This window comes from Lissotriton helveticus, chromosome 12 (genome assembly GCF_964261635.1).
Source record: "Lissotriton helveticus chromosome 12, aLisHel1.1, whole genome shotgun sequence".
NCBI lineage: Eukaryota > Metazoa > Chordata > Amphibia > Caudata > Salamandridae > Lissotriton > Lissotriton helveticus.
Window position 1 is genome coordinate 484,438,588 of NC_136073.1, and position 16,957 is coordinate 484,455,544.

Sequence of the window (16,957 nt, forward strand, 5' to 3'; positions counted from 1 at the left end):
AATACGTAGAAAAATACTATTTTTGGTGCCTTTTTTTGCTTTTTTATATCACATCTGTTTGGAGCCATATGGGTGCTGCCTTCCTCCAACTTATCAAAGAGTTGGTCCTGACTCTGAGCAAACACTACTAGGAATGCCACAAAAGCCAAAATTAGATGTTATGTACACACAGTGAATGATGATAATATTACATAAACAGCTTAAAAGAAATACATTTAAGTGTTTCTTTTTACTTCAGAGTGACCAGTTTATATAAGGATCACTAAATGGCATATCATTAGCAGCAATCATCAATCATGGCTCTTGGTATTCGGGTGGGTGTGATTTCACTTATGCAGAAGTGTAATAGGTAACCTAAAATGGTGAATACTTATTTAATGTTCTGGCTCTGTATGTATGAACAGTACCACCAAGACCCATGTGCACAAAGGCATGGCCAGAACACATACATTTGTCAGTGCAATATAAAAAAGTCATTTGTGGATTTCTGCTCTTCACTTGAAATTTTGCTTTCATGAATTATGAGTTTAACAGAACACTTATGGTGCCTATTTGATATGTAAGGAAAGATGCTGATCTTCAGGTAGTCTCAAAGAAAACTTCTTAATGTGATTTTTTAAATTTTGATGGAGAGAGATTTTTAAATGGGCTGTAAATGTCTAAAAAAACTCTTGTGGCTAGGCTTACATTTTTTGTGTAGTGCAACATTCACCACAGGTGTTTATAGGCTTATCTGAATAAGTATTCATTACTTGGTAGAAATATGTTTCAAGCAATTTCCTGTAAATGCTCAGGGTTGATTGACAGTGGAGAGTGAAAGGAAAAGTGTTCCAGACTTTGGGTGATTCGACTTAAAGGCTCGGTCTCCAAATGTTGACAAACAAACATTGAGCAGCTGGAGAAAAAATAGATCAATTGTGCAGATGAATTTTGTAGGAAAATGGAGTATTATGTGGTGTGGGGGTTATTCCTCACCTTGCAATACTATCACTATACCCCAAAGATGGTTATGGATTCACACTGATAAATCCTTATCTCAGTCCTGGTAGTGTGGTAAAGCGCAGTCATGCTTTACTTGAAGAACGTGAAATTTAAAATACAAACATGAACGATAAGTAATTGACATGACTCAAGAGAAATCTGGCACCAATTTATTAAAATAGAGTGTATTTTTATCTGAATTTAAGCTTAAAAACAAATAGAATAGCAGACATGTAACCAGAGATATCGATTTTTGAAGCAATAGAAAATCAGTGCAAAATAATACAGTGACAATTTAGCATTGCATTCACTCGGAAAAACTACTAGTGATAATCAGTCACCTGTGAGTAGAGTTGAGTGTCCCAGGACCAAACCACAGCATTCAGTTCAATTTTACCTGGCCCGTGGAGTCCGGGTGTAGAGTTGCCAAGGCTGTCCCTGGTGTTGAACGGAAGAAGTGAGGGAGAGCACTTTTACTGCTTTACATTGGGCTCCTGAAAATAAGATGCAAATTCATAACAGCAGGGTTATTGCTGATGTTCGTTGCGGGTATTGTGGAATGCCTTCTTGATGCAGCATCGAGTTAAGGGATTGGTTACCAGACTAGTGACCAACAAGCCGTGGCAGCGGTAAGCTCAGCTGGGATCATCTTCGACACCTCGAGGTCCAGGGAAAGATGGTAATGACTTGAAACTTCATTGAAGGCCAGACTACAGTTCACACAATGCACTAGTCCATTTGGATTCAGCCAAACTCTTGGACGGCCCAATGGCCAGTGATTCTTGAGTTCCTGAGCATCATTTTACCTGCAGTTGGCAGGGGACTAGTTCCACTAGTCTAAGGGAGCCTGAGTTTGCTTCTAGCTCTTCTAGGGATCCCGCAGTCTGTGGGAAGCGAACATTAGCCTGGGATGAGCCTCGTTCATACAGTTCCAAGACATGTTGCCATAGGTCCAGAGTATCCTTCTCTTTGTGCAAGTTCCTGTTGTCGATCACCTGGGTCCCTTCTGTGTCGTCTTTGATGCAACTTGGATCAGAACTGAGGTTCTGGTGTCAGGGTTGTTCCTTCAATCCTAGATTTAGAGGAGTTAGGGGTGTTGGAGCAAGTAGCCATTGAGCTGTCAGTCCCTGCATCCAATCTGCCCCTGAGGTGACCACATATGTGGGTGTATGTCACCTTTTCTACCTAGAACCCTCTACTATGTCCACACTTTTGATGTAAGGCACCCTGCCTACTGGGCTTTAAGAGGCCTCCCTCAGGGGTGACTGGCATATAACAGAGATAGTGCATTGACTTTGCTACACATGGAGAGGCCTAAGTCGAGTTTGAGCAGTTTGCACTGATCCTGCAGTCTGGAGAGGCCTAAGTCGAGTTTGAGCAGTTTGCACTGATCCTGCAGTCTGGAATGGCAGATCTGCTGTCAGAAGTTTACTTGGGTCACTCAGGGTGGCACAATCTGTGCTGCAAGAACTGGAGACCCCTTTACCACCCATGCCCTGGGCATCACTGGTACCATATACTAAGGACTTTTAAAAGAGGTAAGGTCCTTGTCATTTGGGATTGCCAATTTACTCATAACAGTTTTAGGGAGAGAGCACTGGCACTGGAGCCTGGAGCCTGGTTAGCAGGCTCAAGTGGACTGTCAGAGTCGAAAACCAGCATCTACTACTCCACATGGGGAAAGTGGGGGAAAGCTGTTTTGATAGACATTGTTTCACACAGAAAATCTGGACTGCTATTATAAATAGATTTGTGAACAATTATCACTGCCCAGAATGCTAGAAATTGATTTCTTTTTCTTTAGGGCCTGTAAAATAACATGCCAGAAATGACATTTGTGCCATCAGAATACATACATTTCCTAAATGCATATAGTTTGTATGGGTGACGAAAAGACCAAAGAAGTACATGTGTTTCAATAACCAAGCACTGATTCTTTTTTTTTAACTTTTCAAAGGGGAGCATAAATAGTTCATCAGTGAAAGAGTAAAAATCCCCTGAAGAAATTCAGTTAAAAAGATATGTTTAGAAATTAAAAATATAAAAATGCCTGCAATTCCTATTAAAGGTGAGGTTTGCACTAAAAAGAACAATTGATGTCAACAGCACCCATAAATGCAAGCAGCAGATAAGTCCTCTTTTTACATCTGTTGACAGTTGAAATTGTTTTTATTTTATTTGTATCAAATATATAGATTGCTGTATGTTACAAATCATTCTCCAGGTTTCTAAATTCAGTTAATGTTAATGACCATATGTAAACCTAGTGGGAGAAATTGCAGCACACTTTATTAACCATGTACACAGGTGACCAAAGAAATGTCATATTCAATGGCATCACTTGTAAAATATACATGCCCGTTCATCATAATGAAATTGCAAAAAGTTGCTTTTTTCCCACGCACCCTTTTCTAACAGAGCAATTACAATATTAATTATCTGTGTAATCATTCTGATGTTGTTTCTAGGATGAACGTGTAATGCAACTACAAAAACAAATCTAGGGATATGTATTAATATTGAGGATAAGCACAGCAGCCATTTATCTCAACATCATGTTGCTAACAGTAGTTCAGTACTCTTCCAAATGCATTTAAAGTTGTGATGTAATTTACATTCTGAATTATGATGCTATATGCAATGTCTGTAACTGAATGCTGCAGTAAGGTTACAAACCCTTAAAACTATTGTAATGTGCCAGTTATGGAGGGGTACATAACCTTGAATCTCAACAAATGCACTTTTATATAATAACATTTTATAGTAAGGATACTAAATATTAAACCACTGAAACTTGACAATTATAGTTTGGTACACAACCATAAATCCATATGAAACTATTGTTCTGGACCTCAGCCATAATGTCAGAGATGACATTACAATTGACAAAGTTTCACATCTCAACACACAACAAAATCACCATCTGGGGTGACCGTGACCTGCAGCATAAATGAACAATATAAGTCTGTTACTTTATGTCGGGTAACATAATGACCTTGAAGACTTTACCAGAAAAAGGCCTTGGAGAGGGTAAAACAAGGTGCCACTGGTATACGAATATGTTTCACTTGAAATGATAGCTTTTTAAAACTAGAGTTTCTAAGTCTAAAAGTTATCTTTTGATCTTTACATGGTTGAAGGAATGCATCACTCTTGGTTTCTGAAGATTAAGTTTCCTGATTTTTGGAGGCCTTCTGGATTAAGCTACACTCCTCTGTTGACCTGTGAAAGAAGTGAAAGAAGTATACGTAGTTTGCTTTGTTTACCCCAGGTTGACTTGGGTGCTATAAACAAATTCTAAAACTCTAGCCCTTAAAGGGGAACGGTGAATGGGTATGTCTTTCTCTCACCAAGGGAACACAGAATTATACAAATTATACAGAACAGAGGCCTTCACTTAGGTAAATTTGAGTGGATATTTCCTTTCTAATCATCCTTGTCCTAATCTAATCTAATCTCTACTATAACTTGGACCTGTCATCTTCTGTTATCTAATTTCACAAAAATGTGCTCCTTTCTCAATTTTTCATATTTGAAAACATGTATTCACCCTTGTGTACATTCTCATCTTGATAATTCTTCCTCAATGCATCTTGCTTTGCCTACATATGCCTCTCTAACTTTCCAATCAATCCTCATCTTTTCTTTTTATGCTCATTTCAGTCTTGTGTTTCCAGTTCAAATCTTGATAATGCTGCTACATGGACCCTGTATACCAATTACTTATTCGTTCAATTTCCCATGTAGTATTTTCAAATATGCTCATTCTTTGGTTGCTCAAGATTCATATGTTCTTGTTACTCTTTACAACTTCAAGATTACTTAGCTAGTCATTTCAAATCCTCCCTGCCCTCCCCGGGCTCCTTTCGATTCTGAGCCTTTTCTCATATTGTGCCAAAACCATAGAATATGCAAATCATATCTATATCATCATCTTTGATTTTGTTTAAAATGAACATATTTTCTTTAAGCCATTTAAGTCCTAGATTTCATATTGCTTAACTTATTCCATTTTGTCATAAGGTAATTTGCTTATCTTGTATGAATTAATGTTTGGACCTTTTAAGATTGACACAGATTTGAAGAAAGAAAGAAAGAAAGAAAGAAAGAAAGAAAGAAAGAAAGAAAGAAAGAAAGAAAGAAAGAAAGAAAGAAAGAAAGAATGGAAGGATGAAGACGACCTTTTTTAAAGTATGGTGGTATGTTCTCTGTCCATCAGGGTGGCTGAGGACATTACGTCTGCCACCCTGATGGACAGAGAACTGCCATATTTAGAGATTACTGCCTGCCTCAATGTTCAAAGAAACAGTTGTCACAATGGTATTACTGAAGGTACTTAAAGTTAGGTGCAGGGCCACAGTTCTTTTTGGCAACCATCCACCAAACATTTTTTTCAAAACCAACCTCCCAAAGTGAGAATATTTTCGAAAAACAAATAACTAATGACCTTCACAACCAATGAGTTATTTGTCAGAAAAAAGGACAGCAGACTAAATAGGGCCAGCGGTGCGATGCCCTTACTCTGATGGGCAGCAATCGGTCAGCCTGACAGAGAAGTTTTCCACCAAAGGAACCAACGGGGGCACTGCTGACTGAAAGGTGGCCGCTCACCCAACTCAAAATAGGACTGGCAGACAGGATTATTCATCACATTTGTGATAGAGTACCTTGTCTGCCAAACTCTACATTGCACCTAAATATGGGATAACTACATTGTGTGGAAAGACTACTGACAATTACACCAAGGATATATTATTTCATCACAATATCAAGAGTATATGATCATATGGTATGAAGGTTTGCTATTGTTCATGTCAGCATTCTGTTTTTCTCTTTGCTTGCAAATGGGATGTTCTGAAATAATTGGCGATTGTTGCAAACAAAACATTGTGGAAGTTTCTGGGAAGAGTACAGCTTACGTCAAGCAAAGGCAAGTAAATCATGTAAAATACTAGAAAATGGCATTTGCAAGATTTTAGAGGACAGGTATTCTGGAGACTGGACTTTTTTGTACTTTATAATGTCAGTCGTAGCTGCTTCAGATTTTCACATTTATTGTAAATTGCGAAGGTTTCCTTACCTCTACTTTACTGTTCCAAAGAGTCTCTGGCTCTCTTCACTTCCTATAATAATGAAGTAATTTTTCGTGTTCCGTTGGGAATAAGAGCGCTATAAGATTTTTCTTTTTAGGACATTACCGTCCACAGGCTACGACATCTCCTAAATGCAGGTTAGGCCTTGCACAGTTCATGAACCTTGATTATCCGAGCATTAGTAATGATGATACTCCACCTATCATTTATTTAAGCTGACATAGTTCTCTCCCTTACTAGTGGCATGCTCCCTTTTGGTTTCTCTGTTTTGGCAGTAGTCATATTTGTGTCTGGATGGAAAGTAAGAGTAGTGAGATTGAATGGCCTGCTCTTCAATATTTACTAGATTTTGTGTTATATAAAAAGCTCATTAAGGTATTGTTTTTTTTCTACATCAGTTCATTTAATTTTGGTGTGTGGGATGGGGAGGCTTAGGGGCCGATTCTGATCTCGGACAGACTGGAGTCCGACCGACATCGGTCAGGAAATGGAACAGTACGACCTCTTGTCGTCGATTTCAGACCTGCAAGTAGGATCGGTCGTAGTCCCATACTCAACAATGGGAGCATGCATTCCGAACAGAATGATTCTCACATTGTTAAGTGTAGAGGTGCAGTTCATCCCTGCACCCCGTGGCAGGCACCCCAAGGTGCCTGTCAACATTGTGTGGCCTCGCACCCATGGAGGCCACCAAAGACAGTTTCCCACTGCCTTTCTGTGTCGGAAAGGCCAGAACAGAAAGGCGGCGGAAACTGCCATCGTACTCCCTCAGCCTGAAAGAGCTGGTCAGGGGAGTACTGAAGGGTGTACGGATAGCGGGCGGGCTCTCCGAGCAGGGTTACAAATGGCTATTTATTAGGTTGAGTTCCTACTGTGAAAACAGACTCTCTCTTGGACTGGCTGGCAAAAGAAGAAAAGATGAGTCACATGACCTTATGCGCTGCAACAGTATCTGGGGTACTCTATCGTTTTGCTGTCCTTATGATTTGGTTCCTAACAGGAAAGGTAGGCTAAAACTGGATAAGCTGACTTCAAGAGGTCACATGATTCTGTGTGATACAGCAGAATCTGGATTGCTCTGCCAATTTGGCAGGGTCTTGATTAGCTGTTAATGAGGTTAGGTTGCTAGTGGGAAAACAATGATACATAGTCCCATGTCACTGTATGCTATTCTGGAATAGGGGGTGCTATGTGGATCGGGCATAGTTTCCATTAGATAATTTAGATATGCAGAGGGAAATTTATTAACACTTTGCATTGAGTTCACACTCAAACCCTGATTTACATTGGAAAGTTACTTAGAGTAACGAAAAGAAGTGCTATGTGCTATTTTGCACTACTTTGCATCTAGGGGTATACCATGAGTTGAACACATGCTTGCCATGCAACCACCTCTGGGTCATACATTCCCATGCAACCAACTTTGGGTTTTGAGGAAAAGCTCAATTTACAGAAAAATGGAGAAAGGAGTTTGTGCTTAGAGTGATGCATAGTAATCTTATGTGCTACCTTGCACTACTTTCCATAAAAAGGATATAACACAGAGGAGAACATGGGCATTCCCATGCAACCACACTTGGGTTTTGACGTAGGGCCCAATTTACTGAAAAATGTAGGCAGGAGTTTGTGCCAAACATTTAAGCTTCCTCGAGGCAGGCCTAAGGGTGAAGAAAAGTTTTCTTTTTCAAAACTCCTCAAATATTGTGTGTGCCCTGCACTCTACATCATACATAAAAATGGGAAAAATATTAAACTACTCTACGTGATATGATCTGATTTAATTCATTTGGAAGTGGTGCTGGACCAAATTTTGGAAAAAACAAGGAATTTTTACCTAAGCCTCTGAAGATTAATTGAAACAATAAATGTTGTATGACGGATAAACATAACTTTATTTGTTTACCCCGACAATCAATTTTGTCTTTGGTTTCTTTAGTTTCTCACAATTTGTCTTATCTTTTTTGAACACAGAACAAGGTCGCCATCAACCTCACATATAGCCATATGTGATTTACAATACAAATGTGTGAATATTTACAATAAGTGAATGAAACACAAGAAAATGTGAAAACATTTAAATCACAAAGTTACTCATAATTGTGACAATAAGTGAATGAAACACAAGGAAATGTGAAAACATTTAAATCAAAAATTTCTCAAAATTGTGACAAAAACATGGACAATGAAGTAACCGTCAGAATTAGAAAAAAACAATTGACAGTGTATGGGCTCGGGGGTAAGGACTTTTCGAATGTAACCCCTAGCCGCTCCAACTGAACAAATCAATCTACTTTAAGAAAAAAGCCCATTTCATGCATCAGTCGCTTGAACTTAAATATGAAATACAAGATCAATGCCAAATGCCGACGCGTTTCGAATCCTGTTTGTGGAATTGCAGGATTCTCATCAGGGCAGTGTAATTCTAGTCCATGGACACTATTTACAAAACAAAAGGGGAAAGGGTGTTTTAATCGAAAGGGGTCCTCAAGCCAATTTTCTATTAAAATTATTAACATCACTAAAGGCGGCATACCTTGTGTGAATTTTGTCCAAGGTTGCGCTTGTTTAGTGTAAAACGTCTATGCTGTGGAACCGCGCTGCAACAGAATGAAGATTGGGTTAACCGGCAAGTCGGACCAAATTTTGGGACATTTATATTTTACTCTGCTGTAAGGGTGGTGCCCTTGGACAGGGGGCACTTTTGGAGCTGGCACACGGATTTATTTATTTATTTATTTATTTATTAAATTTGTATTGCGCTCAGCTACCCGTAATGGGTTTCCCGGCGCCAGGGACAGACTAGAGAAGAAAGATAGGTAATTGCTGAAGCAAGGAATGAGCAGAAACAGTGACCAACTAAAACAAAAAAGTTTTTAACTTTTTGCAAAAAGCAAAAAGATTGGTCTCCGTTTTGAGCACCAACGGAAGAGCATTCCACATCTTCGGCCCCAAATGGGCGAAAGAGCGGCCTCCCATTTTTGCCAAGCGAATTCTGGGAATTACAAAATTGGCTTGATTTGATGACCTGAGAGGACGACTAGGCTGGTAAGGCCGGACAAGATTGTGCAAGTAAGTGGGAGCAGAACCCTGACGAATTTTGAACATAAGGCACAAGGTTTTAAAGGCCACACGGTCAGAAATTTTTAACCAGTGAAGGTCACACAGGGCTTGTGTTGCAGACATTCTTCGTGGAACATTGCACAAAAGGCGGGCCGCTGAGTTCTGCACAACCTGGAGTATATTCAGTGTAGCTCTATCGGCTCCTAGATAGAGCACATTGCCATAGTCGATGCGGGACATTACAAGAGCCTGGACAACAGTTCGACGAGTGGACTCAGTCAACATCCATAGGATCTTCTGCAACCAGCGTAAGGTATTAAAGCAGATTGCAGCGACCTTAGTTGCCTGTTGTCGCATCGAGAGTTTCTCGTCGATTAGAAAGCCGAGGTTACGAACAACTGGCACGGGGGTAGGCAGTGGACCCATGTCACTGGGCCAGTGTCTAGGGCCCCACAGATCTTTATGTTTGCCAAGTATGATGACCTCAGTCTTATCACCGTTGAGTTTTAGCAGATTAACCTGCATCCAGGCCGCAACCCGAGAAAGGCCGATTTTAAGGGCCGAGGTGTCCTGAGACCTACTGCCAGACAGGGAAAACACAATCTGCGTGTCGTCTGCATAAGAGTATATGGACAGACCGGCGTCCTCAACGATAGTAGCAAGGGGTCTGATGTAGATATTGAACAACAAAGGGCTCAATATAGACCCCTGAGGAACGCCGTAAGCAGATGAACAAATCGCCGATTCAGCTTTGGTTGAAAATACCTGAAAGGTGCGCTCATTAAGAAATGAGGCCACCCAGGCAAGCGCAGATCCAGCAACGCCAAGGGAGTGAAGGGACTTCAATAGAATGGAATGCGACACGGTATCAAAAGCCGCGCTTAAATCCAAAAGGATAAGCGCAAAGGTCTCACCACTATCAATACCGTGTCGGAGTCGCTCAGTCACCCCCAGAAGTGCGGATTCGGTGGAATAATTGGCGCGAAAGCCTGATTGGGATGGGTGAAGATATCCCGTATTTTCCACAAACTCGTTTAGCTGAAGGTTGACATGGCGTTCTAAAATTTTAGAACAAGCTGGTAGCAGGGATATAGGCCTAAAGTTGGCCAGGTTAGTAATGTCCACACCAGATTTCTTTTGTAGGGGAACGACCATGGCATGTTTCCAATCCTGTTCAACACGAGATTCACTGAGAGAGATGTTAAGTAGCCTCATTAGGAATCTACGTGGTTCGAGGTCAAGTTGTTTCAATATCTTCATTGGGACAGGGTCCCGAGGAGATCCTGACCTAATGCTTTTTAAGCACAACAGGAAGGAGACATCATCAAATAATTTCCAGTTGTGCAGAAACTCAGTGGGAGGGACAGAGACATTGCAGCAGAAGCCAGGTAGAGAAGGATCAGTGGGAGGTGGAAGGGAAGTTAAAGATTGATGAATGTCCTGAACCTTCGATATAAAAAAGTCTGCGATAGCATTACAATGTTTACCATCTAAAGCCGGCAACGCAGGGACAGTGTCAGCACCTGTGAGTTTATTAACAGTAGCAAAAAGAGTCCGAGGACAATTCTGCACTGAAGTGATAGTAGAGGTAATGTAAGCAGCTTTGGCCCGTTTACAGTTGGCATGATAAGCTTTTAGCTCATCCTTGTAAATCAGTTTAGAGGGAATGGAATAGAATCTTCTCCACTTCCTCTCCAAGGCTTTACATTTAACACGTTGGATTTTTAACTCATCCGAGTACCAAGGTGCTGGGGGACGCAAAGATCGAAATTTACTGCCAGAACGGGAGGCATACACAGATACTGCATCTGTTAGCCACCTAAGAATGGGGGCATTCAGATTTTGCTTAGTATCAATGAGAGAAGGAATAGTCTCAGTCAGATGCAGATTAAAAGTGGCTATATCAATTTTGTCCCATCGATAAGAGGGTTTTGTTTCCTCTACATAATCATTGGCTATATAAAGACCGGGCGGTAGCACAAAGTGTACGGCATAATGATCGGACCAAACCAGCGGGCGTGCCAGATGAGTGCAATCAAATGGAAGAGTGGAAATAACTGGGTCCAAAAGGTGACCGGCAATATGAGTAGCTCCAGTATTGCAAAGTTTGAGATTAAAAACCTCTAGATCAGAGAGAAGAGATTTCGTAAGGGAATTATTGACATCATCTAGATGAATATTTAAATCACCAAGTATGGTGAAGTTATTTGATTTCAAGAGTATTGCTGATAGACAATCAACAAGTAAGGGAATCCAAGAAGCAGCATTCCCCGGGGGCCGATAGATTAGCAGACCAGAAAGAGTCAATCCACTTTTGATTTAAAATACTGATTGGTCTGTATATGTTTGGGGGTTGGTGCTGTTTTTGGTTTTACTGGTCCAGTGTCCGGTTTAGGTACATATCCGTTCGGAACTGGAAGGGTACCATTTCAGTACAAAACCAATACTTTGCATCATGCACACACCCTTGCACTATGGTACAGGGCTGTGTTCCTTGGAGCAAGGCAGCCAAACGTACATCAGCACAGTGAGAGAGAAAAGCAGCACCATGTCTTAATTGATGCTGCACTGCTTTACTCTCTCCTTTTGCTACAATGTAGCCCAGCAAAATTATTAAGTTGGGTAAAATGTTAGTACATTTTCCTCTTTGTTCCAGACAGGAAATGGTCATCCTTCTTGGATTGGCTGACAGCAAGGTAGTGTATAAGTCAAATGACCCGGTGGGCTTCTGTGGCATCTGGGGTGTGCCCCTAGTCTAGCAGGGTCTTAAATGACTATTTCTGAGATATACATTCTGGCAGAAAATTACACTTTAGCTTGGATTGGCTGGCACCGAGAATGGCTAAGTCATGTGACAGTGGATAACATAGAGGAGTCTTCCGTGCTCTAATGGCCTCTCACTGTACTTATTTGCTGGTTTTGATGTCAGGGCACTGTTGGCAAAAAAAATTCACCTTGGATGAGCTGGTTTTGAGATAGTAATTAGTTCACTTGTCTTTGGGTGCCACGCCTATGCCGACACATCCCTGATTGCCTTTTTGATTGTGATGGAAAAATAGGCTATAGCTTGGTTTTGTGATTCAAAATATCACAGCTAGGCCATGCGTGTCCAAGGCATTCTACTGTTGAGACTAAGCTTACTTGAATACTGCGTCTATTTGGATTTGAACACCAAACCTGCTATTTCCTCTTGCAGTAATCATTGACGAATCCACCTAACTTGCTTTGGAGAGTCTAGTGACGTCATGCCCAATGGCCTTATACACACACAGTGTATGAGAGTAGCCACTAGAGACTGACTACCTGAGGACCCAGAGAAAAAAAAACTCACACTGTCTCATCAGTCTGATTTCCCAGGCAGTGCCTTCTGCAGTAGAGTCCTGGAACAAGTACCTAGGGCCTCATTTATGAAAAGTGACGCATCGCTGCGTGCAAACAGCGATGCGTCACTTTTGACTGCGCCCTCCTTGCGACACCAATGATGCGTCATATTTACAGTATGACGCATCATGGCGGAAGGAGTTACAGATACGTCAGTATTTCTGACGTATCTGTATGGCGCAAAAGTGACGCATTGCTGGAGTGTGTCACAAAAGTGACGCAACTCCAGCAATGTTTCCTTTCACATGGGGCAAGCCCCATGTTAAAGGGCCTGCATCAGTCTTACGCCTTCTGTGAGGCAGGCGTAAGAAATTGACGCATTTGTGTCCTAGAAGTGGCGCAGTGAAATCTTATAGATTTCACTGCATCACTTCCATGACACTTTCTTGCGTCAAAACGCCCCCCTTGCATACATTATACCTGGCGCAGGTATAATGTGGCCCAGAGGGTTACAAAGTGATGCATCCACTTAGATGCGTCACTTTGTAAATATGGCGCAACAAGGCGCATTTTTTACGCCACTGGTGCGTCACAAAAAGTGACGCACCAGCGGCGTAAAAGTGACACACAGCCTAATAAATGAGGCCCCTAGACTGCAGACGTGTTCCACATCGGCACCCTGGACTCACTAAATTTGCACGCAAGAGCTGGATGATTCCACCTGTCGTCACTTTCTTAGGGAAGAGTAACTCATTTTCCAGTATGTAAAATGAGTTTGGTGGCTCTGAGACGAGTGTAACAAAGAGTTGCTCATACTTCCACTTCAATCACTTGCAATGGTAACTTGCTTGGACTTTTCCACCCAAGGCAAACCAACAAACACCCACAGTGGCCTGGAGATCTCACGACTCTCTTCCTGGTATAAGTGTTACATAATTGTGTGTAGGTTTCCTTCTTCATCTAACATGATGGTTCACATATGATGTCTATCACCTTGTGAGCGTGGACGGTTGTCTAGACCAGAGATGTAACATAGTTTTTTTTAGTCTCTGCCAGGGGCCATATTGGCGGTAATCACACTTCGGTCTAGGCCTGGGTGTATTTTTTGTTTGCAAATCGGAGAAATGTATTCTTCACTTTCTTTATTAACATGAGATTTTGTGGTTCAAGTTACATTGCACTAGCACTCCTGTTTGTTTGAGGCCGAAATTCCAAGAGAAATGCAAACGTCAGTGAAATATACCCACTTTAACTAATCCTCACATCTGATTTGCAATTAATCAATCCCTGTGGCCCAACAAAGGGGCATACTTGGTACATAGAGCTACTGTGAGCACATTTAAATTGTCTGAAATTAAAAGATGATTATTAAATGTGAAGTCTTTAGTATATGTATGAATCAAAACGATGAAGGATTGCCCATGCATGTTATGAAAACGCAATTAACTGTAATTAACGAGGGCAAAGGATAAACGCACATGATATTCCATGCGGATGTACCACTGAAAATATTGTGCAACTCTAGCAGCGAGCACAGCACGAAATAAAACAAAAACTGGTTGTATAGCACACATGGCCTAACACCTATAAATTTAAAGTGACCTGAGGGACATAATTGCATAAATTTCATCATGAGACAATATACTTTTTATTTGTTTGAATTTTATTTGTATTGGTAAAACTGACCTGAAAGTGACACAAGTTTATTAGAAAAAGGACTCTCTAAAACAATGTGTGCTGGCCTTCTTGTTTAAGATGGATGTGCCAACTTCTAGTATGATTATAGAAATGGATAACTCACTAACATCTGTGCAAACTACAATAAAAAGGGATTTAGTGTTACCCCAAGGAAGGCAGTAGATGCTGTGTGTCCATTAAACGCTTTATTACAGCGCCAGCAGCTTTTCTCTAACTCAGTTATTCCTGCACAGAGCTCAGCGCGGTGACTGCCTGTCATCCTTACCAGACACAGCTCGGGGCCTCCTTGTTTTGTTCTTTTTTTGTTTTGTGCGCGTCGTAGATGACAATCAAATGAGTCACTGAACGGGAAAAGCGCCTGGCCCTGGTGAAGGATTAACTACGGAAAGTGAGTGTGATCATGTCACACCATTACTTAGAATTTTCACAGTCAATTTCAGAAAAAAATAGAGTGTTCTTAAAAGGGGCAGTTTTTTCAAGAAATAAAAATGCTAGCATTCAGCAGTTATGATTATTGGTATAAAGATGCAGTCCGCAATAGTGCAGAATTCGAAGTGCCAGTGGTTGTTAAAAATGCTCTTGCTTGGTGTAGCATGTTATGATTAAGGTAAGAAGTGAGCGCAATATGAGAATACATTTCAACGCAGCAACCATCTGTCACCTCTACAGTAAAAAATATTTATTTAACAGTGGTTTTAAAACTGTGGAAGGTTGAATGAGTCAGTGAGTGAGTGAGTGAAATATCTGTCCATAAGTAAAAACTTGTGCAGAACTACTCTTTGAAATTAGTGAACAACTCTATTACTAAGAAAGGAAAAAAGAGAGACATAAAAAAACAAGAAGATAAACATTAATAGGGACCGCACTATCCATTTTAGAGTGCATTCAATAGAAAAAGAAGTCGCCTAAACGAGCTCCCACAAGTACAAATGAGGAAGGTAGCACTGGGGAAATCGGCATATACAAAAAATTGATTAAATCGGGGCCAGTCAGGCCTTTAATTCCACCGCCATTTCACGGTGGACAGGAGTCCTTGGAGGCTAGTTTTGAAAACCTATGGCCGCTTCTGGTGCTTATGTCACTTTCCCCTGCTCCCCCAGGTTCATTGTAGCAGTCACAGGGAGGCAAAAGAGCAAGTGAAAAAGAGGGAGGGGAAGGGAGGTGTAGAAGTAGACAAGAAGGTGCAGAACACCACAGTAGGTTAGACAGAACGTGATCAGAGAGAGAGAAGGCAGACAGGAGTGAAAGAGGGAGAAAGATTGGATGGATGAAAAGAGAGGGAGTAGAGCTGGTTTGAGCATTTTGCCAGGGCTGTTTTTGGTTTCCCTGTCCGGCCCTGGATGGTACTTCCCTTTGCCACTACATGAAGAACCGTAAATGCTAAATGCGGCTTTCTCCTGCCACATACTGAGAGAACTGATTCATTCATAGGGAAGGTACAAAAATTGGAATTGGTGCAAAATAGGAACCATACTTCAAGCCCTAGTGAAATTCATTTTTGATGGGAGAACCTAAGACTATTCTAGCCAGGTCATCCACTAGAATAGATTGTTTATACGTTTTCTTCCACGTAGACTAGATTTAACTGTTCATCGGCAAAACAGTGAAAGGCCGTTATCTTTTTATTATCATCTGGCTCTCACAATAGCCCTGTAATTTCTGCCTTAAGAAAAATTTGGACAAACACAAGGAACACGCATTCATCATTATGGAAATCAGATACCAACTGTATCAGTTTATGTATTTATCAGCATAAGGGAACTCCATACAACAGACACTTGATAAACACTGTTTTTGGTAAAAAAAAACAAAAAGGTTACAGAAAAAGCAAATTAGGAAAACATGAAAAAATGTGTAGTGACTTGGTGGTACCAGGATGACAATCTGTCATCATCCTGGAAATCAAGACACATCCTGCAACCAATGTCTATAAATACATGACCCACTAAGCTTTGCCTTGAAAAATAATACTGAGACAAAGGTCCAAAAAACTGTGCTACATTCTGCAGTACACCCAATGACTCCCTGACAATAAGAACTCAATCCACAAGCAACAAATAAAAGAGGGGGACAAAAGTGGCCTAAGAAAAATTGTGTTCCTCTGCTCCTTCCTCAATCACCAAATGGCCGCAGCCATAGCATTAAATAACAACTCAACCATCTTAGAAGCATCCAACAATAGTAGAGCCCTCTTCATAGTAAAGAATAACTTCATCAACTTGTTTTCTGACCCCCACATTGCACTTTAACAAGTGTAATAAAGTTACAAATCAATTCAATTTTTCAATTCAATAAAACTTTATTCGGTTACATATAAATAACTATAAAAGCACACAATAAAAACATTACTAAAATATACAGGGCAGATATCAATATTTACACCAAATAACACAGTTCTTCATACACAGAAAGATTTCATTGTCATAATTATCACATCACGATCGTTTTCCTATATCTAAAAACATTTTTTTTTTAAAGTGGTAACAGAGGCTACAACAAATTCTGTATTTACTTGTTGGAGAGCCACAAAAGCTGGGCGACACAACCTCATACCAAGTGATTTTAAAACTGGAATAATCCAACTTTTTTTCTGTACGGAATAACATTTGCAGAAAAATAGAACGTGTATGGTGGACGTCACATGAGCATTTACATAGCTGTTTTGACCAGTCATTAATAGTTGGAAAACTTAAGGATCTATACAGAGTCCACTTGCGAAAGCGCATCAATAAAAATGTATCATAATTGTTAGTTATCAGGTATAAGTATGGCTGCATTTTAAAAGTTGTTAAAGTAAAGTTGTG